This window comes from Hypanus sabinus, chromosome 3 (assembly GCF_030144855.1).
Source record: "Hypanus sabinus isolate sHypSab1 chromosome 3, sHypSab1.hap1, whole genome shotgun sequence".
Lineage (NCBI taxonomy): Eukaryota > Metazoa > Chordata > Chondrichthyes > Myliobatiformes > Dasyatidae > Hypanus > Hypanus sabinus.
This window is the reverse complement of record NC_082708.1, coordinates 42,186,652-42,205,934: the sequence shown is the minus strand read 5'-3', so window position 1 is coordinate 42,205,934 and position 19,283 is coordinate 42,186,652. Positions and strand designations below refer to the sequence as shown.

Here is a 19,283-nt window from a genome sequence, read left to right as displayed (position 1 = left end):
TCTCAGAGTTGTATACTGCTTACATATTTTGATAATAAATGTACTTTGCATCTTGAATCTTTGAATCCTCAGCTTAGGCTAGCAGTTCATTTCACTCACATCATCTTCTGAGCGAACAAGTTCCCCTTAAGTTTCACCTTTCAGCCTTAACCTATGACCTCTAGTCCTAGTCTCACCCAAACTCTATGGAAAAAGCCTGCTTGCATTTAACCTATCTATACAACTCATAATTTTGATGCTCTCTATCAAATCTATTCTCATTCTCCTACGCTCCAGGGAATAAATTCATAATCTAGTCAAATTTTCCCTAAAACTCAGGTCCTCAAGTCACAGCAACATCCTTGTAAATTTTCTCTATACTCTTTCAATCTTATTGATATCTTCCCCATTGGAAAGTGGCTGGAAGTGCATACAATGCTCCAAATTTGGCATCACCAATGTCTTATGTAACCAACATAACATCCCAACTCTGTACTCTGATTTATGAAGGCCTATATGCCAAAAGCTGTCTTTCTGGCCCTACCTATCTGTGATGCTACTTTCCAGGAATTATGAATCTTTATTCGCAGATCCGCCCTTCTACCACACTCCTCAGTGCCCCAACGTTCACTGTGTAAATTCCACCCAGGTTTGTTCTCCCAAAGGGCAATACGTCACATTTGTCTGCAGATGTATTCAAGCTGAATTTAAATGAAGAAAAATATCAGCAAGAATAGTAGCAGTGAGATGAACTGAATTGCTTTAGCAAAAGCATATGGATCTGATGGAGCCAATGATTTCTTCTGCACTGTAATGATTCTTTTAATCCATGATTCTAAAAATGGGATAACTGAAGTCTTAATATTCTTGGCCACAATATATTCAAGAAAAAATGGAAGTAGTGGTTTGGTGGTATTGATCAAAGAAACTTTCAGGTTTGGAATGGAATAATGCATTTACCCTTTGTGCTTTGAATTACAGAATCGTTGCAGAGGTATAGAATTTAGAATTTATTTATATCCATTCCACAACGTGAGTGAATAAAAATCTTTGTGTTATGACTCTGTTGCAATGTACAGACATGTGAATTTTTAAGTCTAATGACTTGTAGAAAGAAGCTGTTTTGTTGTCTGTTAGTCCTGGGTTTCATTCTGCAGTAGTGTTTGCCAGACAGAAGCAGCTGAAAGTTTATGGTTGGGGCAACTGGTGTCCCTGATGATCTTCCAGACCTTCTTTCTGCACCTGCTGCTGTAATTCTCCTCACTGGAGAGAAGATCACATCCACAGATGCGTTGAGTTGTCTGTACCACTCTCTGCAGTGCCCAGTGATCAAGGTTGGTGTAGTTCCCATATAGGTGGTGATACAGCCAGTCAGGATGCTCTCAGTGGTGCCCTTGTAGAAGGCCTTGAGGATTTGGGGGTCCATGCTGAACTTCTTCAGTCACCTGAGGTGGAAGATATGCTGTTGTGCTTTTTTTTTGCCACAAAGCCAGTGTGTACAGTCTAGGCGAGATCATCAGTGATGTGTATAACGAGGAACTTGAAACTACTCCCCCTCTCAACTGCAGACCCATTAATGTTGATTGGGCTGAGCCTGTCTCCGTCCCTCCTGTAGTCCACAATCAGCTCTTTTGATTTTTGGACATTGTGGGAGAGGTTGTTATCCTGGCATCACTGTGTCAGAGTGTCAATCCTTCCTCTGTAGGCTATCTCATCACCGCTAGAAATAAGGCCAATCAAAGTCATGTTTTCTGCAAATTTGATCTGCAGATTGGAGCTGCGTGTGGCGGCACAATCATGGGTGTAAAGGGAGTCGAGAAGGGGACTCAGGACACAACCCTGGGGAGCAACTGTGTTGAGGGTCAGAGGGGTAGAGGCGAGGAAGCCCTTCCTTACGACCTATCAACAATCCAGTAGGAAGTCTAAGATTCAGCTGCACAAGGTGGGGTGCAGGCTGAGGTCTCTGAGCTTCCTGGCAAGTTTGGAGGGAACGATGGTGTTGAATGCTGAACTGTAGTCTGGGAACAGCATCCTAATGTAAGTATTTTCCTTCTCCAGGTGACTGAAGATGGTGTGTAGTGCTGTAGCTATGGTGTCATTGGTAGACTGGTTCCATTGGTAGGTGAATTGTAGGGGGTCCAGTGTGGCTGGTAGCATACTGCAGATGGTCTATAACCTGCCTCTCAAAGTGTTTGCTTATTATTGAGGTGTGACAGGGCACCAAACATTGAGGCATGCTACCTTGGTTTTCTTAGGTACAGGGACAATGATGGATGATTTGAAACGGGAGGGCACTATGCATTGGGAGAGGGTCAGATTAAAAATGTCTGTAAACATACCAGCCAGCTGTTCAGCACACACTTTAAGGATGCACCCTGGGATGCTGTCCGGCCCTGCTGCCTTGCAGCTGTTAGTAGAAGAAAAGATGTGGAAGGAGAAGGAGAAGAAAATTTTTGGCACAGACTAGAAGGGCCAAATGGCCTGTTTTCTGTGCTGTAGTGTTATATGATTCTATAGAACTATCAAGCATTTAGTGAATATACAAAGACCAAATCTGCTTCCCATATGAAAATCCATTTTTTTAATTGTTTTCCTTTTACTAAAGTTGATGCAATTATGTGTGACATAATCAGACTGGATCCTCCAAGAGGACTACAACCTTGTTTGCCTGAATGACATGAAGAGCTATATTGGCTGGAGTCAGGGTATTATGCTTTGGTTCTTGGTAGGGTCACCCATGCCAAACAGGTCAAAGAATAGATACTAGATCAAGAGTGGTCCACTGGTCATCCTGGTTCAGGGGTACAGCTCAGGGCTAACAACCCTGACTGGTAAAACAAAATTGTTACAGAAACAGCAATGAAAGATCCTTCTACATCTGTGTGTGATGGTATTCTGAAGTCTCCACCTGGGACTTGCATGACTGACAGTAGTGAAAACCAAGAGGAAGCTACTGACAGGATGAAACTATGAATACTATCAGCGATGAAGGACCTTCATTGCTGCCTGAGACGCCAGTGGGGTAACAGGCAATAAGTTAGTAGATCTGATGAGAACTTTTCATTGTATCTTGGTGCATGTTACAATGACAAACCAATTTCAATTATTCAGTCACAGTAATAGTGTATTTGCTGCTAAGGCTAACATTATTGATCCATTGTTAATTACCCTAAAGAAAATATTGGCAAGCAGCATTCCAAAACAATGGCATCCTGTACACTAGTTCTAGTGAAATAAGTGTGATAAGTTGAACGTATTTCAGTCAGGAGGCCTTTAAGAACACCAATAATAAAATGAAGACTTCAATATTCTAGACGAAAAAAAGAAAGAAGAAAGCATATAAATAGCTAGAGGAGAAATAATTTAAATGAGTTGAAAATAGGTCTAGGTGGATTAAAATAAAAACTGTAAATTTGCATTTTTTCCAAGAAGGTTTTGAAATGTTTTTGAATCATTTTTCTCTTTCCACTAGATAATCTCTTGGCAGATTAAAACTTGGAATAGAATATCAGTTTCAGAAGACTGGAATTGGGCACCTGAATGATATCGCCTGGCCATTGGACTGAAATTAGGGACTCGGCTCTGCGATAGTGGACTGGAAGAGGATGCTGATGCTGGTTTCCTTAACCTGTATTTGGAGGAAGTTACAGAAACATCAATTGAGAAAACAACATCAGGGCAATGACGCAGTCTTGCTTCACAACATTCTGCACTTAAATTGTTTTAGATTGAGAACCAAGTGGTCAGGACTACAGCTTAAATGCCCTATGAGATAGAAGTATGATGAAATTGAATTTCCCTGAGCAGCCAGACTTCAGGAGGATACTTTATATTCCATCACAATTAATGGAGCCAGAGGCTTTATTGCAGTCAGAATGGCTTTTTATAATTTTGATGCTGCTCCCTATATCTCTCTTGGAATTGTTGCATGGTGAATAATATGTGCATTAAGCAGCTAGATGAACAGAATTGATTCTGCCATTTAAGCAGCATTATCTCAGTAGAGTGCTAGTTGCAGCTACTGCTCAAAAGTAAATAAGAAAGAATATCTTAGTCCAAGAAAAATACAGGTATTCATCACACCCTGCCAATCAGCAACAACCCTCTGCCTCTCTAATTTAGAAAACCAACAAAACTACAGAGCTGAAAATCTGAAATGAAAACTAAAAATGCTGGAAATATTCAGCAGGGCAGGAAGAATCTCATTGATAATTAACATTTCATTAAAATGAAAGGCCATGAATGAAATGCTAAGTATTTTCTAAATATTTTGCTTATATTTCTGATTAACATAGGCAAGGATGACATTCAGACTTGGGATGACAAACGGCAAATTACATATGAAACCCCCTTTTGCTGAGCATCTCTGGAAATATGCCCCGTTACCCCCTCGTTAACAGCCACTGGTTTCCGTGGCAAAAACCCACAACGGGTGCCAGTCACAGAACCACTTCCCCAGCCTTCTCCTGAACCTTCTCCCTGTTCCACTCTCCTCATTAGATGGCCCACATTCCTCATCTCCAACGGTAACCCAAACACCATTTCCTCAGAAAAACCATTATGTTAACAGTAAAACCTTTACCAGGGCATTGCACATACATTTCAAGTAATGATGAGAAATCCAAGACATCTCCATTTGCCCTTCATCAGCAGATGTGTTGGTGAGCTTGCACTATTAACATCTTATATATCCCTAATGACCTGAATTTGAACTAGACTGAGATGCTAAGGCTGGACTGCTCCACAGTATGTGGATCACTTTCTGACTCCTTAAAACCTTGCCAACTTCACTTTATGGCTCAAGTCTGAAAAATCAATACTTACTGCAACAGAGAATTTTCATTGATCAGTGGTTCTGCATCATTCACCCCCATTACTGGCATTAGTTCCTGTCATTTGTCTGATTTATAGAATACACTTCAGATATTCACCAATGTTACATTGATACAACTTCACTCCTTTTCAAGCTTTACTGCAAAGAAAAGCACAAAGAACAACATAAATAATGTAAGCTTTAAGTTTCAATTCCATTCCATTCCAGTTTGGATATATATTGTGATTCCCCTATTGCCATGGTCAGTAATTCAATACCTCACCGATCATTGAACTACAAATACTTACAATGCAAAAGGAAGGTTTTATGATTTCTAAAGTGGTGAGAAATAAAGTACATGCATTTATTCCGTATTTCCTACAATTGTAAGAACAAATTCAAAACTGAATAAAATTCTGTACATATTTTTGCTGCCATGTAAGATTACAAACGCTGTGTACTTGAGTGTTAGTTAAAAGTAGGTGCCATCTTCCAAAACGTAGATCATTCTATAATTATTAAACCCGATTCCATTTTTGACATGACATTATCTAACTACTATGTTGTTAACTTTATTTGTTTTTAATTTATAGGTTGTGAAAAGGAAACAGAAACAGAAGTAACAGGAAGCACAGTGAACATATCCAAACACACTGCGTCTGGGTAGCGGTTAAATCGTTACCTCACCTAACTACTGACAATATTTCTCCCACTCATTTTAACCCACCCCCTACTAATCCAGGCATTTACCTCAATTTACAAATAAATCAATAGCAACTGAAAAAAAATGTTGCAGTGAAACGGGAGAATCACACGATAAAATGTTTCAGCATGAGATGGGATCTGGCAATGGCTCCTGTTATCAATGCACAAGAATACATCATATTATTTACTATAGATGTTAATGGAATGAGAAATGAATCGTTATCGAATCATGGAGTTACACAGCACAAACGCGTTCCCTTCACTCCATTGGTCCATACCAACCAAGCTTCCCACCTGAGTTATTCACATTTTCCCATATTTTGCCCATATATCTCCAAACCTTTCCTATCCATGTACATATCTAAATGCTTCTACCTGCCTCAACCACCTTCTCTGGCTGCTGTTTACTGATTCCAGCTCACTGTTCAAGCCCATCACTCTCTTACTTCTAATCAAGAAGCTTCAAAACCTGGACCTCTGTACCTTGTTCTGCAACTGGATCAGAATGGATTGGTAATGACATCTCCTCATCACTGACCATCAACACAGGCTCACCTCAAGGATGCATGATTAGCCCACTGCACTGTTCTCTCTCAGTCATGACTGCATGGCTAGGCATAGCACAAATGCCATCCATAAATCACTGATGACACCCCGTTGTTAGCAGAGTATCAGATGGCAGTGAGGAGACATACGGGAATGAGACAGATAAGCTGTTTGAGTGGTGTCGCAACAACAATCCTGCATTCAACGTTAGCAAGACCTAGGAAATTATTGTAGACTACAGGAGGGGGAAGTCAGGAGAATACACACCAATCCTTGTTGAAGGCTCAGCAATTGAAAAGGTGAGGGATTTCAAGTTCCAGGGCATCAACATCTTAGAGGATTTATCCTGATTCAACACATTGATACTTTACCAAAGAGGCACATCAGCAGCTTTACTTTGAGGAGGTTTGATATGTCACTACATACTCCGGAAAATGTACGATGGGGAGCATTGTGACTGGTTGCATCACTGCTTAGTATAGAGGCTCGAAAGTACACCTGGTCAGAGCTCTTGCTCCAAAGATTTCAGTTTGATGTTGGAAACTTTGGTTTATCAGCAGAGGGCAGCAAAGTGCAGGAGACATCAACTAAAATTGTACAGTAACTAAAGATGGTAAAATCTAATAAAACACTTTAAATCTGAATATGGAATATACACGAAAAACAGAGAATTTGCTAGCTTCTTCAGACAGGGAGAAAAGTTTTTTTTAATGCAATGAGAACTGCAAGCTGAAAGGAAAAGCAAGTCATTTAACGGAAGTGACATGAAGGATTAAGACACGAGACTGCAGATGCTGGAATCTGGAGCAATAAAAATCTGTGTTCTGAGCAGCATTGGTGAGAGGAGATGAATTGTTGGTATGAGAACTGATCCCAGTATATACAGTTATCATTTAGAGCCATGCAATATCATAATTTTAATCTCTTAATTTTCCTAGAATTCCCCTGCCCATACATGTGCTCTACATACATGGACTTGCTTTGAATAAAGCTCCTTACCATTATGCAACCATTAAACTTTAAAAGTTTTCAAAATGGAATAAAGAGTACACTTATCTCTAAACAATTAACCATACTCCAAATAATTTAAAAGGAGCTAAGAATGTACAAAGAAACCTTGAGTTTCAGCAGAGTACTACTATATGCTGTGTAAAGCCATATAGTTAGCCTACATTCTCCATCATGGGGTCTGATGCAATTTCCCCAAATTGGCTTTCTTCTACCAACATTGACAGGGTATCAACCATATCAGTTCCACTTCCTGTGTCATACTGGGGGGCATTGAGACTGGACCCAAATGCAGGACATAGACACTGAAGTACTCGGAACAGGACGGGACAGGTCGCAGACAGGCCTAGGGAAGCAGGACCAGGACAAGGGACTGGGAACAAGGAGCCTGGGGTGGACTCCAAGCTCAAGACTGGACCCAGATCCAGAGCCTGGGCCTTGACTCAGGCTCGGACCCCCAAACCAGGTGAAGACATGACAAGGCCTGGGTTCTAGGAGTTGGAGACTGGGGTTCTTGGGTAGCTCAAGGCTAGAGTCTTGGGGCTTGGAGGCTTGGGTATCTCGAGGCTAGAGTCTTGGGGCTTGGAGGCTTGGGTATCTCGAGGCTAGAGTCTTGGGGCTTGGAGTTCTTGGAGGCTTGGGTATCTCGAGTCTAGAGTCTTGGGGCTTAGAGCTAGCCTCCTGGGCAGGATGCGGGACACAACCCGATGGAGGCAAGGGACAGGAAGGGACAGAACCAACTGCAGGGTAACGGCAAACGGTTTGGTTTACCCAATGGAGGCAAGGGACAGGACCAACCGCAGGGTGACAGCAATCGGCCTGGCTTACCTGACGGAGGCAAGGGACAGGACCAGCTGCAGGGTAACGACAATCAGCCTGGCTTACCCAAAGGAGGCGAGGGACAGGGACAGAACCAGCCACAGGGTTACGGCAATTGGCCTGGCTTACCCAACGGATGTGAGGGACAGGGACAGAACCAGCCGCAGGGTAACGGCAATCAGCCTGGCTTACCCGAAGGAGGCGAGGGACAGGGACAGAACCAGCCGCAGGGTAACGGCAATTGGCCTGGCTTACCCAACGGATGTGAGGGACAGGAAGGGAGCTCAGTCTGGGGTGGCTCCAAGACTCGAGGCGGCCAGTAACCTTGGTGGGCTACGGAACAGCCAAATCCATAACTCACTGAATGAACCAGCCTTCCACCGGTGGGTTACACCAAGCGGGGACTGATGAGACGAGCCCCCAACTACACTCAATCCCAGAGCCACTTAATATTCCCAGCCAACAAGATGAGCATCACGTGCAAATGCTTGAGCCCAACCGAAACAAGGGACAGTCGGAGGACCTAGAGTCCGAAGTCCACAGACCAGAACGTGAACCGGAATGCAGACTTCAGACCGGACCATGACATCCTGCACTTCCATTCTAATCACTTCTCACTGACATCAAGGCTGAGTTGCTCTTGGTGTCACTTTCTACTCCATCAGCCTTCACATTCAAGAGACCATCAGCATAATTTCAAATCCCTTTACCAGTGTGTCTGAAGGAGGAGTAAGTGAGCCACTATGAGATAAAATTACCTTTTTTAAAATTCCACTCCCTTCCAACTTCTTGATTCACTCTTCCATCTGTACTGACATAGACTCCTCTTCTCATAGCACCTTCCTATGCAACTACAGAAGATTCAACACTTGCTTTTTGCTTTCTCCATTCCAACTATTTAGAGACTTCAATACCTCCATGTGAGTCAGCAAATTTCATGCTCCTCTTTCCATTTAGTGTAATGTTCTTGGTGTCATTATATCATTTTCTCTACCCATGAAAACAAATTCTGTTTTGGTGGACTTTGTAGAACTTCTCCAGTCTACATGATTATCTTGAACATCGGAGGTATATTGGAAATTTGGCAGATATTTTAAACACAGGCAGCATTGAGATGGTGATAGCCATCAGCAATTAACTTCTTGTAGTTTGTTAAGTTGAAAATTGAAGTTGATAGAGATTCTTTACCATATTCAGGCAATCTGTACAGAAATTCTTTTAAAGGTGTTTTTGTTGATGTTGGAGTTACTGTATATCTCAAGTCTGATCCCTGATATTTGTTTTGTATGCAAGGGTACTTTTCTATACGAAAAGGAAAATCACATGGACTGGATCCACCATTCACTGTAAACTAAAACAGCCAGAGGAAGTATCAAAAATGGGTGATTACTTAGAAGAATGGACAAAGTGTAAAAAAAAGTACTGATACATGGATGACAAAATAGAATACAAGATAAAGGTATGAACAAGAGAAAACCTACAGAAGTTGTAAATCCAAACAGCATCACATAAAATGTTGGAGGAACTCACCAGGCCAGGCAGCATCTGTGGAGAAGATCTTCAACAGTACTTTTTTCCATAGAAACTGCCTGGCCTGCTGAGTTCCTCCAGCATGCGTGTGTTGACAAGATAAATATAGCTGGAAATGTAAAAAAAATGTAGTAAAAAAGCCTTGTTAATTATTAAAGGGAAATTAGGAAGTGGAAGAAGAATTAAGCAGATTTTTTGATTCACACTTCATTGTACAGAATACAAGTAATGTTCCAGAAATAGCTGTTGTCTCAACCACAGACTTTGCCGCAGAGTCTGGATGCCCTTGCAGGCGGGAAGCTGAACAGGGTCAGCAATCATGCTTGTGAGTATGCACATTCCAGCCAATTAGTGTTTCATTGTGATTATATTTAACTCTCTTCCTTTCGTTTCAGTCTTGACCAAAGCACAGCGATCACAACACTACCTGCTGCCCTTAATCCATGTTCCTTAAAGAAGCCTACAACTTAGATTGATGCTGTAAAGGAGCAAAATTAATTTAGTATTAAGGTACTGCTTCTGAGCTGCAGTGTTGGCTTCAAAGGTTGGAAGGTCTAATTTAATGTCAGGGAAAAGTATACAATATACATCCTGAAATGCTTTTCCTTTGTAAACATCTACGAAAACAGAGAAGTGCCCCAAAGAATGAACGACAGATAAACACAAGAACCCCACAGTCCCTCCCAGCTCCCCTCCCTCCCACATGTAAGCGGCAGTGAGCAACAATTCCCCCCTACCCCCACTAGCAAAAAAAAAGCAAGCATTGGTACCACCACCGAGCACTCAACATGAGCAAAGCAATAGCAAAGACACAGACCTGCAGTTACCCCAAAGACCATGTTTCATCCAGCATACGACATACTGCAGATTCTCTCTCTCCCTAATAAGGGAAAAGGAGGTGGCTCCATTGTTCACCAGCGAGCAGGCAGACATAACAAACAACTTGCTGGTTTACGATGTTAGAAGTCCATTACATTGCTTTTTCCGAACTCTGTGCCTGAAGGTCACAAAAATCTCAGATCTTCAGGCTCACATCAGATATCCTGACTCCCTCCACGACACACAGGTCTCCTGCCATGACACTGACCCTTGATCTGCCACAGCCTCAAGATCTTAGGCTTCCGAATTCGAGCCAGACTCTCAGGCTAAACCCTTGGTGTGCTGAACAATGGCCAGTTAAGGAACCCCAAGAGCAGGTCCCATTCCCGCAAAGAACCGAAGTCAGTGTGTAACTCCAGGTCAGGGTCTTCAAAAGAACCCTGAAAGGGAAAAATAAAGATATAAAATATGTAAATAAAGCTGTTTCTGAGGGTTTTAGCTTTAGTTTGAGAGTTTAGGTAATGGCCCTACAAGCCTAGTGTTTATTACTTCTCCTTTTTATACTGCACAGTTCTTATTAAAATTCAATGAATTGTTCAATCTGCTTCAGTGTCTCTCCCTTTGCACTTGCATCTTTGTCAGCTGCAGGTTGAGAAATGGAAGAGAAGTAGGAATTCAGAAAAATTACAATAAGCAGTGACGAGTCACTTTGCAAACTATTGTAGCTGCAAACTGATAACTCTGATAGACTTCATTTTGGTGTCTTCAAAAAAGTGGTTAGTGTGATAATGTAAATATAACTTGTTGAAAATATGAGGGAGACTGAAAGCAGGGAACTAAAGTGCAGGAAATTGCTTGAAGCTATTTGTTATGTTTTGTAACTTCAAAACATTAAACTAATTAAAGGAAGACTCAGGAATCCAGGACTGTGGGTCTATCTTTGTGTTTACTTTAAGCGAGGAACACACATATCATGCGGTAGCATGATGACATCTGCAATTCACAAATTTATACACATAACCTGTAATGAATTATTTAAATGAACAAGAATGCTTAATCAAACAATCAGAATCAGAATTAGATTTATTATCACTGGTGTGTGTTGTGAAATGTATTAACTTAGCAGCAGCAGTTCAATGCAATACATAAAATAGAAGAAAGAAAAAATATAATAATAACAAATAAGTAAATCAATTACAGTATACATATACAGTATTGAATAGATTAAAAATTGTGCAAAAAAACAAATAATAGATATTTTAAAAAGTGAGGTCGTGTTCAAAGTGAGGTCGTAAATGGTTCAATGGCCATTTAGGAATCAGATGGCAGAGGGGACGAAGTTGTTCTTGAATTGCTGAGTGTGTGCCTTCAGGCTTCTGTATCTTCTACCTGATGGTAACAATGAGAAAAAGGCATGCCCTGGGTGCTGGAGGTCCTTCATAATGAACGCTGCTTTTTTGAGACACCCACTCCTTGAAGATATCCTTGGTACTTTGTAGGCCAGTACCCAAGATGGAGCTGACTAGATTTACAACCCTCTGCAGCTTCTTTTGGTCCTGCACAATTGCTCCCCCCACCCCGCATACCAGACAGTGATGCAGCCTGTCAGAATGCTCTCCATGGTACATCTATAGAAGTTTTTGTGAGTATTTGTTGACATATCAAATCTCTTCAAATTCTTAATGAAGTAAAGTTGCTGCCTTGCCTTCTTTATAACTACATTGATATGTTGGGACCAGGTTAGGTCCTCAGAGATCTTGACACATTGGAACTTGAAACTGCTCACTCACTCCACTTCTGATCCCTCTATGAGGATTGGTATGTGTTCCTTCATCTTACCCTTCCACAATCAGCTCTTTCATCTTACTGACGTTGAGTGCCAGGTTGTTGCTGCGACACCATTCCATTAGTTGGCATATCTCACTCCTGTATATCTCACTTGTCACTATCTGAGATTCTACCAACAATGGTTGTATTGTCAGCAAATTTATAGATGGCATTTGAGCTATGCCTAGCCACACAGTCAAGGGTATAGAGAGCATAGAGCAGTGGGCTAAGCACACACCCCTGAGGTGCACTAGTGTTGATCGTCAGTAAGAAGGCGATGTTATCAGCAATCCACACAGATTGTGGTCTTCCCATTAGGAAGTTGAGGATCCAATTGCAGAGGGAGGTACAGAGGCCCAGGTTCTGTAACTTCTCAATCAGGATTGTGGGAATGATGGTATTAAATGCTAAGCTATAGTCAATGAACAGCATCCTGACATAGGTGTTTGTGTTATCCAGGTGGTCTAAAGTCGTGTGGGGAGCCATTGAGGTTGTGTCTGCCAATGACCTGTTGTGGTGATAGGCAAATTGCAATGGGTCCAGTTCCTTGCTGAGGCATGAGTTCAGTCTAGTCATGGCCAAACTCTCAAAACATTTCATCACTGTAGATGTGAGTGCTACCGGATGATAGTCATTAAGGCAGCTCACAGTATTCTTCTTTAGCACTAGTATAGTTGTTGCTTTTTTGAAGCAAGAGGGAACTCTGCCAGTAGCAGTGAGAGGTCGAAAGTGTCCTTAAATACCCTCGCTAGTTAGTTCGCACAGGTTTTCAGAGCTTTACCAGGTACTCTATTGGGACATTCTGCATTGTGAGGGGTCACCCTCTTTAAAGACCGCCTAATATCAGCCTCTGAGACAGAGATCATAGGGTCATCAGGTGCAGCAGGGATCTTCACAGCTGTAGTTGTGGTCTCCCTTTCAAAGCGGGCATAGAAGGTGTTGAGTTCATCTGGTAGTGAAGCATTGATGCCATTCATGCTATTGGGTTTCACTTTGTACGAAGTAATGTCTTGTAAACCCTGTCAGAGCTGTCATACATCTGATGTCACCTCCAAACTTGTTCAAAATTGTCTCTTCGCCCTTGAAATAGCCCTCCACAAATCATACCTGGTTTTCAGGTACAGGCCTGGATCGCCAGACTTGAATGCCACAGATTTAGCCTTCAGCAGACAACGTACCTCCTGATTCATCCACGACTTTTGGTTTGGGAATGTACATTAAGCCTTTGTGGGCACACACTCATCCACACAGGTTTTAATGAAGTTGGTAACAACTGCAGCATACTCGTCCACGTTCGAAGATGAATCCCTGAATACAGTCCAGTCTGCTGATTCAAAGCAGTCCTGTAAGCACTCCTGTGCTTCCCTCATCCATACCTTCTTGGTCCTCACTGCTGGTGCTGCAGTCTTCAGTCTCTGCCTATACTCAGGGAGTATAAGTACAGCCAGGTGATCAGACTTCCCAAAGTGAGGGCGTGGAATAGCACAGTAGGCATTTTTGATGGTGGTGTAACAATGGTCCAGCGTGTTGTTTCCTCTAGTATTGCAAGTGATCTGTTGATGGTAATTGCTTAGTGATTTTGATCCCATTGCTCAGATCATCTAAGCCTGATTGACATTGGCCTGAGGTGGAATGTATGCTGCTACCAAGATGATCCCAGAAATTTCCTGCGGTAGGTAAAAAGGATGGTACTTAACTGCCAGATGTTCCAGGTCTGGTGAGCAGAATTGGGACAGTATTGATATATTTGTGCACCAAGAAGAGTTGATGATGAGGCATACTCCTCCACCTCTGCTTTGAGATACTATAGACTCTAGAGAATATATATGTATACAATGTTACTCAAATATTATTGAAATATTAAATACACATCACTCCTTCCTGCTTAGCTATCAGCTCCAACTCAATAGAGAATGCGTCTTAACTATATACCTAGTATATCATATGATACAACTACTCTATACAGACATCCACAGAATAGAACATTTTAAATTGTTCAGATCCAAAAATTTAATTGCTGTGGGAAATTTCTTGCTCTTGAGGGATAATGTCTCTCTTGACAAGGGGGAGACTAGTAGTTGTGAAACAATCTCAGGTTCTGGGGCCTCCTCCATGGTGGTTGTTGGAGTTAACTCTGGGACTGCAGGAAGTGGTTCTAATAGAAGTAGCCAACTTTCTTCTCTAACAATTGACTCTGCTCTCCTCAACTGATCAATGTGTCGTCTCCAGATGATATCAGATGCAATCTCCACTGTGTAGGAGAGTGGTCCAGTTCTATCCCAAATCTTTCTGAGTAGCCACTTTTCATCACCTCTGTAGTCCCTTGCCAGGACTGCTTGCCCAGGAGAGAAACATTGAACCTCCTTGTTTGAGGAGCCTTAAATTTATCTCAGTTGTTTGTCCCACATACAGTACTCCTTTGGAATTTGGGTTTGAGGAGATGCAAGCATGAATGCAAGGGATGACTGAGGAACAGCATGGCTGGTGAGTTTTTGGTTGTGAGATGTGTTGCATTGCAACATGCAAGGAGGAAATTGATGAGTTTCTGGTTCAGTGTTGGTGTAGAGTGTTCTGCTGACACTGCTTGCAGTACATTCTTTAGACTCTGGACCAACCTTTCTGCCAAGCCACTGGCAGCTGTGTGGTATGATGTAGATGGTCTTATTCCATTCATTTTCAGGAATGACTGAAACAGTTTCCCCACAATCTGTGGTCCATTGTCACTGATTAAGTGTTCTGGAACACCAGTCCATGCAAAGAGGCTTCTTAATACATCAACAGTGTGCGAAGCTATAGTAGAGGCTATAGGGAAAACTTCCTGTCACTTTATAGTTGCATTCACTACCAAGAAATTTGTGTTCATGAATGGTCCGGCAAAATCCACATGAATCCTCTGAGAGGGCAATGCAGGCCATTCTCAAGGATAGAGAGATGCCACTCTTGGCATCTTCTAGACACGTTGGCATTCTGTACAGTACATGGCAAGCTGCTTGATCTGCTGATGGTAGATCACCAAAGCATTGAGTCAGTGATGACCAACATATAGCTCCTCCAACACTTTAACCCTCAGCTTGGATGGTACAGCTCTCAATCCCCACAGAAGACCACCTCTGTAATGGACAAGTTCATCTCAGCGCTAGTAAAAATGGGGGAACTGGAGTTTCTGCTGCACATTCCAGCCATTTTGGGTGGCCATATAGACCTGAGACAGTATGGACACTTTTCTGGTTTCTCTTTAAATCATCTCTGCTGTAACAGGGAGACTTTCAGTTTGCATATGTCAAGAGGAGTGTCTTTTAACCAACAGCATGCAGACCAGTGATCGTATTGAAACTGTAACTTGATTTTTTTAGCTTTTTCTCTTCCCCGAGCAGTCCATTTGCTTTTGTCTGTCTGACATGCTCTTTGTACATGTCCTACTTTGTCACATTTTTATTGAAGTTTCACTTTTAAACCTGCATTTGCTTGGTGAAGGTGAGCCCCTACAACATATAACACAATTTGTTCAGCCAGGGCAGCTTCTGCTCAGGCTGTTCAATCTCGTTGATGCTCTCTTTAATTTCTGACTGCAACTCAACCGCATCTCTGTCTGCCGTTTCCATTGAAACAGCGATTTCAACTGCTCTTTTAGTGTAAGTTGTGCATTAGTTAGGAGCTGTTTTTGAATGCTTTCTTCTAAGATTCCACAAACTAAATAATCTCTCAGTGCATCATTAAGCCCATTACTGAACTGACAATGCTCAATCTCTTCAATTCAGCCATGTAAGCGGAAATGGATTCCCCTTCCTTTTGATTCTGCTTCTGAAACCTAAAATGTTCTGCAATCAACAATGGCTTTGGTTTTTTAAGTTCTTGCATTACTTTGACAATATCAGCAAAGCTCATTTCTACTGGTTTGGTTGGAGAAGATAAAGTTCGAAGCCAAACTGTATGCCTTTAAACCTAACGAACTCGGCAAATGGTACTGGTTTCTCATTGGCGATTTCATTTGCTTCAAATTATTGTTGAATTAGTTCAGTATGCATGAGGCAGTTACATGTTGTGTGATCAAATTTGTCAATCATTCCAATGTAACCAGCATTTCTGCTCTTTTTAAAGTGATTATTATCACCCCGTAAGCTGTGAATTCTTCTGTTCTCTTATTTAAAAAAAACTCGATTGTGTCTTCCCTTCCAAAGGACAATGTTGGGCTGCTTTTATTCCTAACTCTACTGTCTCCTTGTTGCGCTTTTTTAAAATTTTTAACGTCTTGCTGCGCTTGAATGGGTTGGTAGCCATCTTGGGTTCATTTAAAAAATTTTTAACTTCAAAACAATAAACTAATTCAAATGAAGACACGGGAGTCCAAAATGGTAGCGTGATGACGTATGCAATTCACATATTTACACATCCACAATAACCTGTACTGAATTGTTTAAATGAACAAGAATACTTAACCAAATATACTGTATATATAAGATTACTCAAATGTTATTGAATTATTAAAAACACAACACTATTGGCAAGATGTAATGAATTGTATGTCATTACATTCAGCCTGGGGATCTCAACTTTTTATAACTTATATAAATATCCAGGATGAAGGCACCAAGGATATGTTTGCTAAATTTTCTGATGGCCATTGATGGGTTGCTGAATTAAGAAACATACTTAAGCTGCAGAGGGATACAAGCTTCATATGGCAGAGTATAATGTGCAAAAAATAGCATTTTGGCAAGGAAATAATATAAAAAATAAAGAGTGTCAAACAATCTGTGAGAGGTTGAGAGGTATCTTCAGGAGGAGGGAGCAATTGTCAATGTTTCAGATCTAAGTTCATTGTTGGGAATAAGAATGGAGAGGAGAAAGGGAGGTGTGAGACAGGAGCCAGGTTGACTGAAGGAAGGTGAGCATGAAGGATGACAAGCAGATCTATGTACATTAATGATCTTCACATTTAAAGAGGGATGTAATACGAATGGAAGCAGATCAGAGGTTTACTAGGTTGACATCAGGAACGTCGGTTATCTTATGAGAAAAGATTGGAGAGGTTATGCCAGTGTTCACTGGAGTCAACAGTGATTAAGAGAGATGATTGCAACATACAAGATTCTGAATAGCATGGACAGGGTGGATGTGAAGAGGATGTCCTCTCTCATGAGAAAAACTAGATTGATGGGTTATTGCACAAAAACACACCACTGTGTCAAATACTTTATAAAAACACATTACCAGTTTTCACTGAGGGGAGAGTGGTGGAAAAAGTGAGCAGCTTCAAGCTCCTAAGAGTCAACATCTCAGAGGATTTATCTTGGGCCCAACACATTGATGCAATTACAAAGGCGGCTAGCAACTTTAATTCATTAGGAGTTTTTGATTTGCTATACTGTATCACCAAAGACTGTTGCAAATTTGTAGATACACAGTGGAGAACATTCTGACTGGTTGCATTACAGCCTGATATGGACGTGATTGCAAGCGACTGCAGAGGACTAGACTCAGCCAGTTCCACCAGGGGCTTAACCCTTCCGCCACCAAGGGCTTCTTCAAGAGGTGGTGACTCAAGGAAGCCAGTATCCATCATTAAGGACCTCACCATGTGAAGACATGCCCTCTTCATGTTACTATCATTGGGGAATAAAGTGAATATCTAAGAACAGTCTCCTACCACCCCCCATGAATACTGTCTCGTTATTTGTCTTTAAATTTTATATCTTGCACTGCATTGCTGCTGCAAAACAATACATTTCATGAATATGTCAGTGATAATAGACCCAATTCTGAATCGAAAAATATAGGCCTTCTATTTATTTAGGGAATCTTTCCAGTTGCTCACATTCCTGGTTTAACCATTCTTCTTTGGCTTTTTGATATAAGCTTTTAAAATTTTGTTTGTTTTATCGACTACACAAAAGCATTTGATATAGTGAAGCACAATTAAGTTATTTGAAATATTACAAGAAACTCTAGATCTAGATTCGAAAGACCTCCTGGGAACAAACAGCCGCTGTAAGACTAGATGGAGAAGTGAGTCAGTTTACAAAAATCAAGAGAGACGTTAGACAAGGATGTGTTTTCTCCCCGATTTGTTTAATGTGTACGGTGAAACAATATTACAAAAATAAGATACATCTTGGGAATCAAAGTTGGTGGTGAAAACATCAATGATTTCAGATATGTAGATGACACTGTGTTAATTGCAAGTACAGAAGAAGAACTACAAAACTTAATTGATATAGTTGTTGAAGAAAGTGCAAAAATGGGTCTATCAATCAATTGCAAAAAGACAGAATGTATGGTGATATCCAAAAAGAAGGAGAATCCTCTCTGCAGGCTGAGAATAAACAGGGAAGACATAAAACAAGTACAGAACCCTTGCTGCTTAGGAAGATGGGTGACATCAAACGGCAGGTGCAACATGGACATCAAAAGAACAGGGATGGCAAAAGACACCTTTACGACAATGAAGAATATACTGACCAACACTAAATAGGCATGACAACCCACCTCAGAGTACCGACGTGTTACGTTTATCCAGTTATGTTATATGGCTCAGAATGTTGGACAATATCTAATAACATGAGGAAACGAATTGAAGCAGAAGAGATGTGGTTTTTGAGGAAGATGCAAAGAATATCATAGACGAAACAAAAATCTAACGTTGATGTCATTAACAGAGCAAGCACAAAAAGAGAAATAATGTATGAGATCATGAAAAGGCAACTTAACTTCATTGAACCTGCGATTAGGAAAGAGTTAGAATGCAGGGTAATTACAGGAAAGATTGAAGGGAAGAAAGCCAGCGGAAGGCAAAGACCAATGATGATGGAGACAGCAGCCAGAGAACTGGAGATGAACACCAATGACCCGAAACAGGAGTGTGTGGGCCATGGCAGTCAGAGCTCAAACTGGGCATGGCACCTGACGATGATTTATTTAGGGCGGATAGGTTAATACTTGTTCTTTGTACTCTTCCTCGAAGTGCAGTTAAAGGCAAGTCTTTCAACATTTTTAAGATTGAGGTTTATAAATTCTTCATGTACAACAGATGGAAGATAACGAAATGTAGAGATTCAGAACCTTAATGTTGTGGCCGAGTGGCACACTCGGACTCTTAACCGGTGCTCATGTGAACACCCTAAGGGAAGGTTGTTGTACTGCGTCCTCTCCGTTGAAGACCACAGGCCACCCGCCTCCGCCGGCTTTCTCTCCGACGTACGGCAAACGACAAGCATGCGCGGTTTCGGCCGAGCTTGCG

The 19,283-nt window shown here is 41.4% G+C and overlaps 1 long non-coding RNA gene across 2 annotated transcripts; it reads right to left on the bottom strand.

Annotated features, from left to right (window-relative positions):
• Window positions 1-805: 805 nt before the first annotated feature.
• Window positions 806-19,234, bottom strand: LOC132391244 (uncharacterized). 2 transcript variants are annotated; one of them, XR_009511135.1, is made up of 4 exons: window positions 19,106-19,234; window positions 10,218-10,659; window positions 4,804-4,951; window positions 806-3,607 (listed from the first exon to the last, which is right to left on the bottom strand). It is a non-coding gene; the product is annotated as an uncharacterized LOC132391244 (long non-coding RNA). The 2 variants fall into 2 exon arrangements; XR_009511134.1 differs by having other exon boundaries at window positions 806-4,951.
• Window positions 19,235-19,283: the final 49 nt, after the last annotated feature.